At 36.6% G+C, this 17267-nt stretch overlaps 1 protein-coding gene across 1 annotated transcript in view; it reads right to left on the reverse strand.

Annotated features, from left to right (window-relative positions):
- Nucleotides 1-17267, reverse strand: part of DLGAP2 (DLG associated protein 2) — a 241772-nt gene that overhangs the window by 155458 nt on the left and 69047 nt on the right. The window lies entirely within an intron of this gene.

Genomic DNA, 17267 nt, shown 5'->3' on the forward strand with positions numbered 1-17267 from the left:
AGGCTCTATCAAGGATATTTGCTACCCATGGCCTCCTTGACATCATCATGTCTGATAACGGCCCCCAGTTTACTTCCTGTGAGTTTGAGGTCTTCCTAGCCAAACTAGGAATAAGACACACACTTACAGCTCCTTTGCCAGTAATGGCCTAGCTGAAAGGGCAGTCAGATCAGTTAAGGAGGCCCTGGCAAGGTTTGGGCTCATAGATTGGCACTCTAGGCTCGCTAAGTATCTCCTGACCCAGCACACAACTCCATGTGCCACTACTAATAGGTCTCCAGCTGAACTTCTCATGGGTAGATGTCTGAGAACCACCCTAGACAGACTCCATCCGCATTACACCCCAGTCACGCCCCTAGGGTCAAATAACCAGGCAAGGGAGTTTCCTGAGAATGACCAGGTCTATGCCCAGAACTATGCGGGACACCCTTTGTGGATGCCTGGGCAGACTGTGGCAGTAACTGGTCCTAAGTCTTACAGTGTCCAACTGCAAGATGGACGCATCTGGCGCCGCCATATCCATCAACTTAGAAGGCATTGGAGTTCGTCTGCAGATGGCCCTCAAGACGTTCCTGCAACAGAGAAACCGCCGGCGCACAAAGAAACTTCCCATGGATCTGACAGGAACGCAAGCCTACCTGAACAGCCATCTGTCCCTCGCCCAGAGATGCCTGAAGTTGAGACACCAGCTTCGTTGGCACCAGAAGTTGCCCAACAAGCTGAAAAGTTCCTTCCAGCAGCAGCTTCATCAGGACTTCGAAGATCTGGCCGCCTGTGCAAGTGCCCAAGTTATCTGAAGGACTATGCATGCTCCGTTCTGGGGGAAAGGAGTGCGGCGTTCGGAAAAGAATGAGCTGAAGTCTTCACTCTGGTCCATGTTTCCAGCGGGAACACGGACTGTTCCTATTGGGTGATGCCATTTGACAGCCAGCTATAAAAGGGAGCTGTCAAATGGCATCAGCTGTTGTCTGCCAGCTGGCTGCCTTGTTAGCGTGGCAGCCACGGCAACTCTTTATTGCTACAATAAAATAAAAGCTGAAGTTCGCTCCATGTTTGCCTCAGGTTATTCCGCCGCTCTACAACACTGTCCTTTCCTTTCCTTTCCTTTCCTTTCCTTTCCTTTCCTTTCCTTTCCTTTCCTTTCCTTTCCATCTATCCATCATCTATCTATCTATCTATCTATCTATCTATCTATCTATCTATCTATCTATCTATCTATCTATCTATCTGACATCTATCTATCAAAAATGTTGTAAAATACAATCCTCCAACTGTTGTCCCAATGGTGTTTTTTTTTCCAGGAGGCAACTGGACTTTCTGTTTTTTCATTGAAGATGTTTTGCTTCTCATCCAAGGAGCTTCTTCAGCTCTGACTGGATGATGGGTAATAAAAATACTACAACTTTTGATGCCAAAGTAGCTTCCTGTTTGGAAGTGTAGTTTGCATGCTTTTACAAAGTCGTTGAGGCAACTTGGAGGTTTGTCTGTGTCCTCGGGTCACCTAAGTGGTGCAAATGGCTGTGAGTTACTAAGGTAACGGAATGTGAGATAACAGGAAACTTGAGGCAACTGGCAGTTGGAACAGAGTTCTTTTCAGGTCGGGAGGGGGATTAGAACACCTTAGCATCAGAGCATGTTAATTACTGTTTTAAGAAATACTAATGATTGGATGGCCATTTTGAAAAGTCCTTTCTTATCGAGCACCTAGAAGTCAAGAGGAACCTATGTGCCAAATTTCAAGTTTGTAGCCTTTATGGTTCTGGAGATTTCTTGATGCTGCATGACTGGTCTTTCACTTTTATACATAGATTAAAGCTAGGAACATTTCAAAGGGCCTTGTGTCTACTCGAGTTGCAATAGAGATATTTATACTTCTTCACAAATTCACTCTTCACTATTTTCTAGATGCTAGTAAATGAACCAAAGAAGGCAGGGGAAGAGGCAATTTTCATTCCAGAAAACTTTAATTAACACAAAAAATATGGAATATGTTTGCAAAATGATGAGGGACAGTGGAAATGCTGCATATTCCATTTTATTTTTATACTACCACATCAATGCTTTCAGAATCCGTAATATCAGAGAAGTGGAGAATCAACAGTATAGTTTGCAGCACTCAGGGTGTCAGAATACTGTCAATTTGGTCAAACGTTAAATTATGCCTCGAGAGACCAATTTGTTGCTTGTTTGTACAATAATCAGATGTGGATAAAATTACTAGCTTCTCAGCACTAACAATCACAAAGGCAGCTGTCAACTTGTACCCTGGGAATTGCAAAGAAATATATTTTGTATTACTGTATTTTTAGTTTTCATTTGCGAACTGTTCTCAGAAAGGCTTTTTTGAAGGTCAGAGTATAAAGGTTCTAAACAACAACTAAACAGGAGTTCTTTAGCAAGCAAAATGGCAGATCCTGGAAAAGTCAGTCATGCACATAAATGATGTTTTGTAGTACTCAAATTGAGAAGTATTGAATAGCTCACCAATTTATTTGCAAACTCAGAAGCAGTAAATCATGCAGCAGTGGTCTGACATTCTTCTTATTTGCCTGCAATTTATTTATTTTTTATTAAATTTATATGCCAACCATCTCACTGAGGTGACTGTGGGCATCTACGATAACTTCGTACTAAAAAACATATTTGATATGTGCAGTTCAGAGCAGGAAGTCTTCCAGATACTATCTTACAAATGCTCACTGGAGTTAGGGAGGACTTTGAGGTTGATTGATGAGGCTGCTACTAAAAGGAGGTTAACAGTATGGCTGTTGTCTCCATTCTTAAGATATGCTATCTTTAAATTTCACTATTCTAAAATTTATAGCCTACAATTTACAGATATGAAAATACGGTGTCTTTTTAGAAAGAAAGTAAGTTGTCTTATTCTTGCACGTGGAAATTCTGGCAGGCTAATTGAAAAATAACTATTACCTTAGGCTTTCTCTTCCTCTCCAAGTTGAAAAGCAGAAAAGAGATATGTTTTGATATTTCAAGTAAACGCTGTTGTAGGAAAAAAAGCAATCCTCATCCTTTCTCTAGTAATGTGTAATGTGTCAAACATGTAAATGGTTAATGAAAACAAGCCATGTAAGGACTGGCCATACAACTGAAAATTTCTGCTGGGTAGACAAGCTACATATTATTGTATCATTATTGTAATAGCAACTATGGTATGAATATAGTGAAAGAATGATCAGACTGTATGAGTTATTATGCCTGAAAGCTTTAGAGTCTGGAAAAGTAGAAATGTAAATTACTGGACTCTTCCTCTTTCTAAAATAAAATTCTGTGTGTACTAGAAAATTATCTCTCGTTTATGGAATAGTCATAGGTATGTCAAGTCATGACCAGGCCCTGAAATCTCTTGTTGAAAACTCTACATTGAAAAAGCCAAGAAAGTCCTATTTTTGTTTTAATAGATACCTAACAAAACATATATCATACATATGATGAAAAATAGATTACTGGTTTGTTGTGTAGATTAAATGTAACACCATTAGTTTATGTTCTTAATAATTTTTAGAAGCTTCCAAGATTGTCATCGCTGGGCATTTAAACTGGGCTACCATTTTAAGTAAATGTGTAGGACAAATGTAGTTGGCTCAAACACCGTTTTTGTCTAAACTCCATTTTTGTCTCTGTTTCCTTTTTTTTTTTTTTTTTTTGAGTCTCCTTCTCTGCCTGTACATTCCTGGGAACATCATGCAAGATTGTCATCATCAAAGAACTTGTAACAGGCTGCAGTCAATTCTAAGTCTCTTTTTTTGTGTGGCAGATATGTTAGCTAGAAAGTTTGGCATATTCAGCTGCCAATCTTATCAACCATGAAGGAAAGGACAGGGGCCTGAAATGCTAAACTGGAAGGGGTATGAAGTGCTTGTTGCCTACTGCTTGTTAAAGATCTGCACTTATGCCCTTTAGAAGTTTATAAAGACTATGTTAATTTGTGTAATGGCGCTCCCAATTTTTGACTTGGGTCCCGGGGCATGTCTTTGTTTCTATGCAGAATAAACATATTCTGATAAATTGACTTCTTTGCATTGAGTAAAAAACAAAACAAAACAAAACCAGCTTTTGAATGGGCCAATTCAGAGTTTGGCCAACAAATAGTGCTGTATTAATACTGTTAGTATAAGTGTCAGATAGTTGATATATGCGCCCAATTAATACAGTTCATTTGTTCAGTGTACATAAAGTTCTATGTTTAAGTCAGGTCTACAGCTGTGGTCTTCAGACAATCAGAATGAGCTGAAATTTTTAAAAAAATGAAAATCACACAGTTAAGTCACAGAGAGAATAAACAACAATGATGATGAAGCACTTAAGAACTCAATGTAATGAGTAGTTCAAAAATGAGTGTCAAAATGAAGTAGCACCAGTTTATTTTTTAAAGCATGCATAGTTAGAAGTGAACACTTGCCTGTATTTGTCTCTTGATACTACATCTAATTTGTTCGAGAGGTTTTGTGTGTGTGTGTGTGTGTGTGTGTGTGTGTGTGTGTGTGTGTGTAAAATGATGGCCACCATCACTGAAATTCTCCGATGAGTTCCTGAGTTCATTACTCAGCAGAGTCTGTGAAGTAAATTGAACTCTCAGATCAGGCTATTTCCTCTTTTTCTTTCACACACACAAAAAGGATGTCATTTGACGACATGTGGGGAAAGCCACGGAAATAATGTTCTTTTTCCACTTAAATAAAGATAAGTACAGCTTGGTGCAGTTCCTAGCTAGACTTATATATAAATATACGCAATTACCACTGTTAACACAAAGTGAAATATCTGCTGGGAGATTATAAAGCAAGTGTTTGCTTTAGGGATTCTAGCCACTTCCCTTGAGAACCAAAGACAAGAAGAGAAGAACAAATCTATTTATTATTAAAAAAATGTGTTGCATTTTGTGGGCTATTTTTCAATCAAGAAAACATCAGTAGGCTCAATACTGGCCAGCCCCCCTCACAATTCATTTTATGAAATATGAATGGTGAATGGCGTTGTGGTTGGAGTGTCCATTAAGAACAGGGAAACGAGATTAAAGTCCACCTCAACTATGTGTGACTTTGGCTCAGACTCTCAGAACAGGATACTTGTTTCATAAATAAAACTGAAGGGCCACATTGAGCTCATGAAGGAAAGGTGGGAAGCTTCAACCGCAACAATACAAGAGCATACAACAGATACAAACTCAATGTCAACCACTCCAAACTCGATTACAGAAAGTATGACTTCAGCAACAGAGTAGTCAATGCCTGGAATCTGTTGTTACATCCTCAAACCCCCACTCTTTCAACCTTCCACTATCTACTATTGACCTCACCCCATTCCTAAGAGGTCTGTAAGAGGCGTGCATAAGTGCACAATCATACCTACCTTCTCTGTCCTATTGTCCTCATTTATTCGTACCTATTTCCTGTATTCATATTCATGTTTAGTCTTATACCTATTATCTTGTAAGTGATTGACAAATCAAATAAATAAATAAAAAGAGGAGAAAGAGGGTGGAGGGAGGAGGAGGAGGAGGAGGAGGAGGAGGAGGAGGAGGAGGAGGAGGAGGAGGAGGAGGAAAAGGATTGTTTCAGGATCTTTTTGCAAGGGGTATTTTGGCATACTGTCTCTCAGGGACAGATTTCAGCTTTTGTTGTTGTTGCTGTTGTTGTTCTCACAGCCAAAGCCCAGCCCAGCAGACAGACTGCCCTTGTCTTGGCAGGATGAGTAGGAAGAAAATGGCAAAGGTAAGCTGGGGTGATGGTGCACAGGATAACATGGGTCTTGTAGTTCAGGATGGCCAAAAGGCAGGGATTGCGGTATATAGGCAGTTGAGGGGAGTTGGAGTGATCTACAGCCGTAAATATGGATGGGTTGCCAAATGCCCTGATTTTGTTCCTATGACTGGCGTGGGACATTGCAAAAGCCACAATATTAAGTATGGGTTGCAAGTCCATTTTTTAGCACTGTCGTAACTTCGAATGGTTGCTGAACAAATGGTTGTAAGCCAAAGACTACCTATAAGCCTTAAAGTAGGTTTGACATAGTTATGAAAAGAGGAAATTTCTTTCTTTTGTTTATCTGACTAAGGTCACCTTGAAGTCCATTATTGTCCAGCTCACGCTGATCTTTGGATTCATCCCAAAACTTGTCTACCTCATTTCACACAATGCTTCTTAAAAAGTCAATTCAAATAGCCATTTAAGTTTTCCCTCATTAAAAAAAATGTCCTTTTTATATTACTTTCTGGAACATTAGAAAAAATATATAAAGAAAATGCAATTTTGGAATAATCTTGGGCCTGAAACTACTTTTCCCCCCCTAACTTGTTAATCTCTCTTGTAATATCTAATTCATAGTTCTTCATATTTCTATAGCAACATATCTTACATAAGCTGGGTTACTCAATCGAGTGGTGAGTTGAAAAGTATCAATTGTAGCAGCACTGATGCATAAACTTTCTAACCCCAATACAAATTTCTCACATGAACAGAACTACCGAAATGTATGGGGAGTGACATGCAGTAAAAACTGTTCTGAAACCATAAAGAAGGGATTTTCCAGCATTAAGCAAAATAACTCCTTTCAGAATGTGGAAACAAGCTTTGAAAACGTTGCTTACAGCTTACAGAAATGCTTTTGCTTTATTTGTTAAAAGAAACTTCCGGCAGAAACAGCCACAGCACTTCCTGCTATGCAGACAATTCCCACACCAAATTCTAACCAACAGTTAAACCACTCCTATTCATCACAATTCCACTTCATGCTACTTAAGGCCATTTGCTGCAGATTGGAGATTGGAGGTGATTTTACATACAAAGCAATTAACTACGTTATTTTAGTTACATTCCCTTTAGCATTTTGGATTGATTTCATTTCCTTTTAAAAATAAATAAAAATAAAAGAAGCAGCTCTGTCAATAGGCACAATCAGTGACAGTTATACTGAATTTATCATGTTCAACTGTTTGAAAGATTCTGGAGACAAATTTTAAGAAAAGGCTGCCATCTTCACAATGGTCAAGGAAAAAACTAGAGGAGCTATCTGTACCATCTCATGCAAATTAGCTTGTTTCCCTCTCCCCCCCTCCTGCAAATTGGCAGGAACAAATGAACAAGGCTAATATTTGTTTCTGGTCACTGATGTAATCGCTGTACAAGATTAGAATGGGTGTGAGGTGTTTGCGAGGCCAGGGGAGGCCAGGGAATGTGGATGTGGAGTGTATGTGTGCGAGTGCAGGGTGATTGCTGAAGGAGGTCATGGAATGAGTTTGGGCAAAGTTGGGAAAGAAGGGCAGGGTGTGTGCAATGTGGGATGGGGAAGACTTTCCCAAATGAACTGAGACCTTTCTTATTGGTTTCCCCATTGACTTCGCTTGTGGGAAGCCAGCAAGGAAATCACATGACTGCAGGATGCTGCAAACAGTTGTAAATGCAAGCTGGTTGCCTAGTACTTGAATTTCATTCACATAACTTTGCGGGTACTTCAATGGCTAAAAGGTTTGAGGGCCAATCGTAAGTCCCTTGTTTAACTTCAAACAGTTGCTGAATGAATGATCATAACTTGAGGACTACTTGTATTGAAACGTCACTGTGTGTTCAAATAAATAAGATGGGAATTGGCTGGACACTAAAGGGAACCACATGACAATTTAAGGAGAAGAACGTTTCAAATTATTTATACAGAATGGTGCATCATATTTTAACAATGGATGCACTAAAGGATATTTGAGAACATTAGACCCAGAAGTTAATTTGAAAAATGTCTGCTGTTATATACCGATTGTGTTTAGAAAATGATATGGAAAAGGAACAAGCTTTACCAGATGAGATTGATTCTGGTTTGAAAGTGGATACAAAAATGACTGGTTATGGGAATGATGTGGAGAAATGTTACAATAGATATATAAATGAAATCCAGTGATGTTTTACCAGATCAAAAAGAGTGACCTAGATAACTTTCTTATACCTATAAAAGAGAATCATTAATATTGGGAAGAATTTTGTGAGAAAGAAAAAGAAATCAAGTTCTAAGACTTTATTTGATTGGATTAAAAATCAGATTGTTAAAAGTAAAGAGAGAGAGAATGTTAAGATGGTTTAGTTGCTCAAGACTAAAACAAATATTTTGCTATCTCTAGTAACCTGTCATGGACTTTTGCCTACCAGGACTTAATGATGAGGCTTCAAAGATTTGCTTATTGAAAAAATGAGGTATGAGAAGAAAATATCATTTATTGTATTTTAAGACAAAATGATAAATTACTAAAATTGTATATAGTTCTTACTGAGAATACTCTTTAATATATTCATTCCATTTTCTTTTCTTTCTTTTTTCTCTTTCTTTTTGGCACTTATTGATTCTTCTTTACTTTTACTCTTTGGTTTATATTAGTTCTTATCTTTTTAATTATAAATTTCAATAACATTATTATATAAAAGGGAATATGAAGTACTTATTAAAAGTAAAAACAAATAACTTTAGCTTTTATAGGCCAAACAGATAGGCCAGTCCTATATATTGAGTTTAAATCTGTTATTAGATATATTTAAGCCTATGAAATGAGAGGTAAGGTTACAGTGAGCTAAATAAATAGATTTTCTTTACATACTGTTCTGGTTTATACTTACTTCAGGTAAGTATAATTTTTTGCTCTTATTTAACCTATAATTGATAATCTTTCTAAATGTGAGTTATAAGTCTAAATATTGCGTTTAAAGACTAGAATTTGGATAATGTACAGTTAATAAATTGTGAAAATCAACAAAATATAAAATAATGAAAAATTAAAGAATGTTCCACTGAAAAACTTATGATCTCTTTCTTTCACCAGTTAGCTAATGGGCTTTTATTTAAACACAATTGCATCTGTTCTCTTCTCAGTTTAACCTACAGTATTTTTAAAGTTTCTAATGATAGGGATCTCACTGCTTGCCTTGATAATTTGCTTCAATGCATAACTATTCTTGGAAACATCTTCCTTATAAATTACTAAAATCTTGCTTTCTTTTGTTCCAGCCAAGACATCCATATTTTTAAAATTAAATGTTTGGTTACTATTATTAGTAACAATTTATATTTGTGCCTTTGAGTCAGACTTGAGTATTTGACAAGTTTTCTTGGCAATATTTTTCAGAAATTGGCTTGCCACTGATTTCTTCCTAAGGCTGAGAGGGAGAGAGTGACTGCCCAATGTCATCTAGCTAACTTCATGCCTAAGCCAGGACTACTACTCATGGTCTTCCTGTTTCTAGCTCATTGCCTTTAACTACTACACCAAACTGGCTGTCAGCTCTGCCATCCTTGCTATACTCTGCTAAGCTACTGGCATCCTGCCATAAACTGGGAGGGGGGGCACAGGCATTTCGGGAGGAAGTAGAAGGAGGCAAAGGGGAGAGTGACAGAAACCAGACATGTGAAAACCAGACTATTCCAGCTGCCCAAGGATGCCTAGCCTAGGAAAGTATGCACAGCCATTTCAAGTCGCGCCGAACCTCAAAGCGATTCCGAAAATATTGCAGCAGGATGCTATTGGACACTGATAGTCTGGCAAAGGGGAGGAGGGAATCACGAGGGGGGAAAACTTGTCACTTTGCATTGGGAAGCTTTTGTTCTAGCCTGCCTTTGCTTCAACCAGTAAACCTTAGTAAAAGCACCTATCACTCAACCAAATGGAGTCAAGGGTTTTTCTTTCCTAGGGACCTGGCTGGGGCAGATCTGACACCAGTTCACACTACAGTTAGCTAGATGACAATATCTTCTCTCGTTAATAAACAGCAGATGCAGTTAACTACCTCACTTTACTGAAGAAAATATATATTACAAAATAGAGCAGTAAAGACTGACACTGAATTTTCTTCTTACATATGATTACTTGCATGACACGGGATATATGTGAAGTTGAATGGTGTATTTTTGGTGAGTAAAGAAAAGATGTGATTGAGATCTTCAACAGTGAGCAGGTGCTGAACATTGCATCAGTATGCTACTGGCCATATCATATCACTTTTGGTCCTTCCTAATCTTGCTGTAATGATGGATGCTGCCTGATGTACATCAAAGCTACTTTGAAAGGAGAAATGCATAACATTTAGGAGTGATATCTTGTCCAGAATTTCCTAAAAAGACGACAAAAGTTCAAAACATACATCAAAAGAGGCAATATTGAGATAGAAACAGAAGGTAGGAAATGAAACAGGAACATACAGTACTTCAAATCTGATGCTGCAAATATGGTTTGAAGAAGACAGAATTCTCCATGCCACATTGTCATTGCCTCCTTAAAGAACTTAGGACTGGCTAGTAGCCACAGTAACACACACACACAAAATATACATTTCAGTTAAGAAAGTGCTTTTGGGATGAGACAAAGTATTTTGGAGAAGATGTGGAATACTCCTGATAAATTAAAATATTTATTTTCCTGATATTATTGTAGTTACTATGTGAGCCCAAGAAAATATAAATGTTATTTAAGGAGGTGCAAACAGGTGTGCCATGCATGCCCACACACTTTTCTTAAGCCCTTTTTAGCTTCAGATTCAAAACCTGGCACCTTTCTTGAAAGGATGGCTCTAGGCTTGCGTTGTCAGATGATCTTTAGGAAGAGACATCTCTTCATCAGGGAGTGAAAAATAGCCAAACTTACTGAAAGAGGTTACCTGAGGCTATGCATCCCCAACAGAATAGCTGCCAATCTCTGCCAGAACTCATATAGCAAAGGGAGACTACTGCATTTCAGGGTAATTGGTTCCACTCCTGAATGGCTCTTGCTATTAAGAGATATCTTTTTCTATCATTCAATCAGAAACAGTTTCCCTCTAACTTGAATCCATTGTGCATGTTCTGCATTCTGGAACTTGTACAGAACATAGCTGAAGAGCTCCTCACAAGCTCATATTCACCTTATGAACAACTGCAATTTAAGATCCATTTCATACACATTATTTCTAAGCCAGAAATTCCTCATCCTACTTCCTCATTTGATTTATTTATTTTTCCTAAGTGAAGAGCGGACTCACTCACTCACTCACTCACTCTCTTAAATTTTAACCTGTAACTTTGATTCAGTTCTATAACTGGTGTTCTATATTCTGGAGTATCAGCTTTCCCATCCCCTTTTGTATGTTCTGAAAATCTGATTAGCATTCTTCCACCTCTTCACTCAAATATTTACTGAAAAATGTTACATTATCCCCAAGACCAAAACATATGGTAGCCCACTCAATACATTACCCAATGATGATGATGACAAGACATGTGATGTCTATTTTCAGAGAAAGAAAGAAAAGAAAATGAGAGAGGAAGGGAGGAAGAAAGAAAGAAAGAAAGAAAGAAAGAAAGAAAGAAAGAAAGAAAGAAAGAAAGAAAGAAAGAAAGAAAGAAAGAAAGAAGGAAGGAATGGAGAGCTTAGTATAGTAACTACACAGAGATTTCAAGTATTCAATACATTTCACCAGCATTATGTTTCTCTCATTATTATAGCATTGTAACTAGATGGTTCATTGTTCTATGTTTTAAATTATTTTTATGATTTTTGCCTGTAAACAGTCTTGAAAGTACAAAACTTTTTAAGCAAATGAATAAAAACTTGTTCTATAAGTATGATTCCATATACTGCAGATGGTGATAATAAGACTGAGAGTATCTTGCCAAAGACAGAAGTTGATGAACATAACGGGAGGGATACTAATTTTGAGTTCAGTTTCTTACAGTTTCCACTACAGATGTTTATAGTGTTATCTCTGCTAACCCCAATATCTTCTAATAACATCAGTCCAGCTTGAAGGAAAACATTATAGATTTTACAGATGCCATCAAATTTCAACTGGGAAAATAGAAAATTAGTGAATTATTTTAAAAATGACTGCCCATGGCTCATTTTAATTAATTCCGTGACTGAAATAGAAAGTCAGATGAGATAAAAATGTACATTCCTCTGCTGATTGAATTAAGCTTTGTAATGCCAAAATTAGAAGTGGAATTTTGTTGAAGACAGGAAGGCAAAGCTGAAAAATGAAAAAGTAACACATATATTTATGAGGATATGGATTTTATTTTAGAAACCATTTAAATTATTTTTATCACTATCTTTACATATTTAATAAATCTAAGATGTTCTTCATATGATAGCATGAAGCAGTTTAATATGGAGACTCTCAAAAATAAGTGGGAGACCATGAGTTCTATTCCCACCATAGGCATGAGAGCCAGCTGGGTAATCACCAGTCACTCTCTCTCAAAGCCCAATTTACCTCACAGGGTTGTTGTTGTGGGGAAAATAGGAGTATTAGGTATGTTCTCCATCTTCAGTTATTTGTAAAAACAATAAAGTGGGATACAAACAAACAAACAAATAAAGTATGAACCAGTTGCCAAGCATCTGAATTTTGGTCACATAATCATGGGGATGCTGCAAAAGTTATAACAGTGAAAAATGGTCACTTTTTTCAGTGTCATTGTAACTTTGTACAGTCACTAAAAGAACTGTTGTAAATTGAGGACTACCTGTACTGATACAAGTACTATTGAATCAGGCATTTGCAACATTTTTAATTTTAATATATTCACAGTATCAAGATTAATGTGGAAAGAGACATAAAAAAACTAATGTACTTGAATGTGAACCAGGGATGGCGCAAATAATTTATGTGAGCCTTTCTAATGGTACATGGGAATGACCTTAGGAGACAGGAGTAAGAGCCACAGTCTAGACAACCACCATGAAAAAGGTAACTCAACCCACAGAAGCAAAGGGGTGTGGGAAGCTTCTTAGAAGAGACCCTCCCTAGTTGTCTTAAAAATGAAAGTAATTCTCAGATTCAGCCTTACAATAAAAGTACTGTTAGTACTCAGGCTTTGTGGATCTTGTCAGGACTTCCTCAAAAGGCTGATAACTAGACTCAGTTTTGAACCAAAAACATTTAAAAGATTCAAGTCAAGACAGACTATGGCAAGACTTCTTCCATAATCTATCTCCCTAGAACATTCCAAGCAGGCTTATAACATTAAAAAAATATTTAAATGGGAAATCAGGAGACAGAAAAAAAAAATTCTTCCTTTTCATTTCTTAGCACTGAAGTGGAAATTAATCATGGAGTTTGCATTTTGACAAAGATGGAAATATTGGTGGGGGGGGAGATGAAACAGAGGTAGAAGCGTAGAGTGATCAGAGCAAACATTTCTAATTGCTTCATTTAGTTATGGAAATAACAGATGTAGGTAGGTAGGTAGGTAAACAGACAGACAGATCTATATAGTCACCATAAAGTACAAAAATTATATACATTTTGCCACCTTGGTTTTTTCTTGAGTCTGTTAAAATATTTATTTCAAAACAGAAATCAAGATTGACCTTTTTAAATAGATTCTTCCATCACATAGAGTGTTCTTTGTTCTTTATGTTTGTGGCAGTTTAATAGACTTACAATACAGACTGGCTGTGTTTTATATGAGGAGAATCCCACACTAATACAGCAAGAACCATAGGATCTGATCTTACAGTCCACTCCACATTTCCAATTATTATATTGTTCCCTTTCAAGATACTATTCCTTAAATTGGAATCAAAGAAAGACAATCAGCAAATTAGCTGCTGAATCCAAAAGTCTTATCCAAATATGCTTTATGATATTATGACTCAGGTGCTGCTCTTACAACAGGAATGTTTGAATCATAATGCATAGTTTGGTATTGTCCCACTTTTGTAGAGATCTGTAGAGATGGCTTAAGATAACAAGAACACATGCATGCACTGAGTGCGGTAAGATAGAAAAGACTGGATCTCCACAACTCCCTAGGATATATCAGGGGGAGAAGGTTGATCTAGTCAGTAGGGATTTCCAAATTGGCAACTTTAAGACTTGTGGACTTCAACTCCCAGAATTCCCCAACCAGCATAGATGAAATCCATAGGACTTAAATTTGCCAAGTTCAGAGAAACCTGATCTAGTGGTTAAAGTACCAGGCTAGAAACCAGGAGACTGGGAGTTCTAGACCCACCTTAGCCATGAAAGCCAGCTGGGTGATTTTGGGCCAGTCAATCTCACAGTTCAACCCATCTTGCAGGGTTATTGATGTGAGGAAAATAGGAACAGGAAAAAGTAGTAGGTATGTTCCCACCCTCCCCTTGAGTTATTTATTTAAAAAAAATAGGAACTGGATATACATAAATTAATAAACAAGAAGACCTCCTGCTACTATAGCTTACACCAATACTTTCTTTGTGGAGTTAGTTTTCTAATTTGGGCTACCTTGTAGGGTTAACGCTTTGTTCATGCCAGCAGAAGCTGTGTGCTGGGCCAATGCTGTGATTTTTTTTTTTAAAAAAAACTCTTTCCTCACGTCTCTTTTGACAGCACAGCTGGTTTGTGTTTTTAATTCCAGCAATTGCCACAGTGTGTTAACAAATTGCCTGTGCAGCCTTCAGATAGTATCATTGTAAAAACAAGTCTTAAAATAAAATAAATTCAGCATACAGCAAACAGCCTTCGTGTAACCAGTACATCCTGAGGCATAAGCTATTTCAGCCAAGCAAGCTACTTTGTTATTGTTTAAACTATATAACCTTTTCGCTTGAAAAGAAATATATATCAACTCTTACAGCGAACTACAAAAAAAAAAAAAACCAGCAATTTTGGGAAATGTGTCAGCGTGGCTTCTGCTGCAGCTAGTTCCGTTCTGACTTAACCAAAATAGCTGTTAAAGCATGAAGAAATGTAACTAGTGATATTAAAGACTAATTTCCTTATTGATTTTGTCATCTAGCTTACGTGATCATGACAGGGCTGGTTCCTTAGCAACAGCACTGGGTTTGAAGAGGAAGCTTTGAGTTTTGCTTTGGATTTAGAGAGTATAAACCACTTGAGATACTCAGAATCCAGACGTATCCCACAAGAAAGCAGGTTAATGGATGAAAACACAATTTTGTCTGTCACAATTGTTGATTTGCCTTTTGATAAATTCTCAGAAATGACAGTTTTACAGTTGTGCCAACGACAGAATTCTTTCTTTGAAAAGAATTGGCATTTAGGTGGGAAAATTAAAGGAAGACATTCTTTCCTCACATGTCTTTAGTAGTATAAATCAGACGTGGTATTCAGCAGGTTCTCACCAATTCTGGAGAACCGGTAGTGAAAATTTTAAATAGTTCAGAGAACTGGCAAATACCACCTCTGAGTAGAACTTTTGTAGTATCCTTTCCCTGCCACGCCCACCAAGCCATGCCCACAGAACCAGTAGTAAAAAAAATTGAATCCCACCACTAGTATAATTAGTAGATATCACTACATATTATACAAAAATTATAGACAAATTTTGCTTAGTTTATAAATATCACTTGAAACTATAGAACTGTACTGTCTAGTTTTTCCCATTTCCAACTATATGAACCACTGACAGATTGTTTTTACTATTATTTCCACAAACAATAAAAACATTTCTTGTGCAAGAATATCTTTGTCAGGACATTCACTTGTTTTCTTATTTCATCTGTGCAGAAATTTATCCTTAGAATTTGGGGATTAGTTTTTCCCAACATATTACAAAACATAGTATTTTCATATTTAAATATTTTAAATTAAGTTCTTATTGATAATAATAAGTTACATTTACAAATAATGGTTTCCATTATTTCCATTATTTCCATTATTTCCATTATAATGGTTTCCATTGATGACACACTTATTATTACATGAATGACAAGGAGGCCTACTCTTATTGCCCAAATATTTACTTATTTTTTCCTTTTACAAATGTAGAAAGTAATGATTGCAGTATAGTTAATTATCTCTTTGCTTGAAAGAAAATTGTTGAAATCAGTGTTTTAGTAATAGCTCCAACATAGCATTCCTCCCCTTCATCTACATATAATTTATGCTACATCTATCCTTGGGTGAGGGAAAGTCAAGTAAGGGAGATTTTGACAGCAATATGGAACATGAAGCAGTGACAATTATATATGTTTGAAAATGGAAAGGTATGTCAATTCCCACAATAGAAGAATTGATGGAAAAAGTGATGGAGCTAGAAGAGATGGCAAAATAAACTGTTTTAATTAGAGAAATGAATATATCTAGTGTTGTTTCTATTTGGAAACTACTTCTAGCCTTTAGCCTTGAATCAGAAAAAAACATGAAATTATGACTTTAGGTTTGGTTGATTAGATTAGTTTGCTATTAAAAAAGAGACTGGTATTTACTAAATATGCAAAAGTAAAAAGCTGAGGCTGTAATTCTATTTTGTATTTTATTGCACTTAAAAAAAAGTTGGAAGTCAATCCTTTGTTTCTCTTTCCTCTTTAACCCACATCTTTATTGCCCATTTTTCCTTCCCTGTTTCCCTATTATCTTCCTTTTCGTTTGTATTTTATTTTATGATAATATCAATCAAAATTTGTTAGTGTCAGAAACTACGATCATCATTGGCCAGCAATTCAAGCTGAGGAGGCAGCTGGCAAGAAAATAATCTGCCCTACCCATTAGGTAACTAAAGAATCTAAAACAGGAAAATATAAAATAAATACACATTCTTATGACATAGACTCATTTCTCCAGATATCTAGGCTCTTAATGAGATTGTACATTTTTATTTTATTTTAGGTGGTTCTGAAGTTATGAGAAATCATTTAATCAACAGGAAAATCATTGCTGGTTTCTTTCTACAATGCAATCTTGAGCAAGATTGCTTGGTACAAAATCTCATTCTTCTTCTATAACTAAGTCCCATTGCATTCAATGGTCCTTATATCTAAGTAGAAATTGTGCTGTCATACAAAATCAAAACACAATGTCCAGGAAAACAAAAACAAAACAAAAACAAATATATAATGAAAATGACACCTTTTCTTTTTATAGTAATATCCAGCCAAGATTTCCTCATTATTTATAGGAAATGCAAAGACGTCTTTTCTTCTTACACTGAATCAGATAATACTAGTCATATACTGCATGCTCAGTATTCCTCATATGATGTTAAGTTTTTAATGTAACTTATGCTTACCACAGTTATTCACAATTTAATTAATAATTATCAATCTGTTCTCTTTTTTTCCACCCTCAATTTTCTTCTATGGATTCTCCCGTGGATTAGATTTCTCAATTGCAATTTAACAAGTGAAATTACAAATTGGCTTACACTAGTGTTCCCATGTCCTCTAAATAAAATGGGGCTCTGAAATGTTTGACTTGTGGTAAAACAAGAAAAATAGTAACCAAATAACCACAATCACTGGAAAATTATTTCTACAATCAAGCTAATTCAAAGCAGTCACACAAAAAATGTTT

Source organism: Pseudonaja textilis, chromosome 1, assembly GCF_049901715.1.
Source record: "Pseudonaja textilis isolate UNSWEBS1 chromosome 1, rPseTex1.2, whole genome shotgun sequence".
In the NCBI taxonomy this organism is placed as follows: Eukaryota; Metazoa; Chordata; class Lepidosauria; order Squamata; family Elapidae; genus Pseudonaja; species Pseudonaja textilis.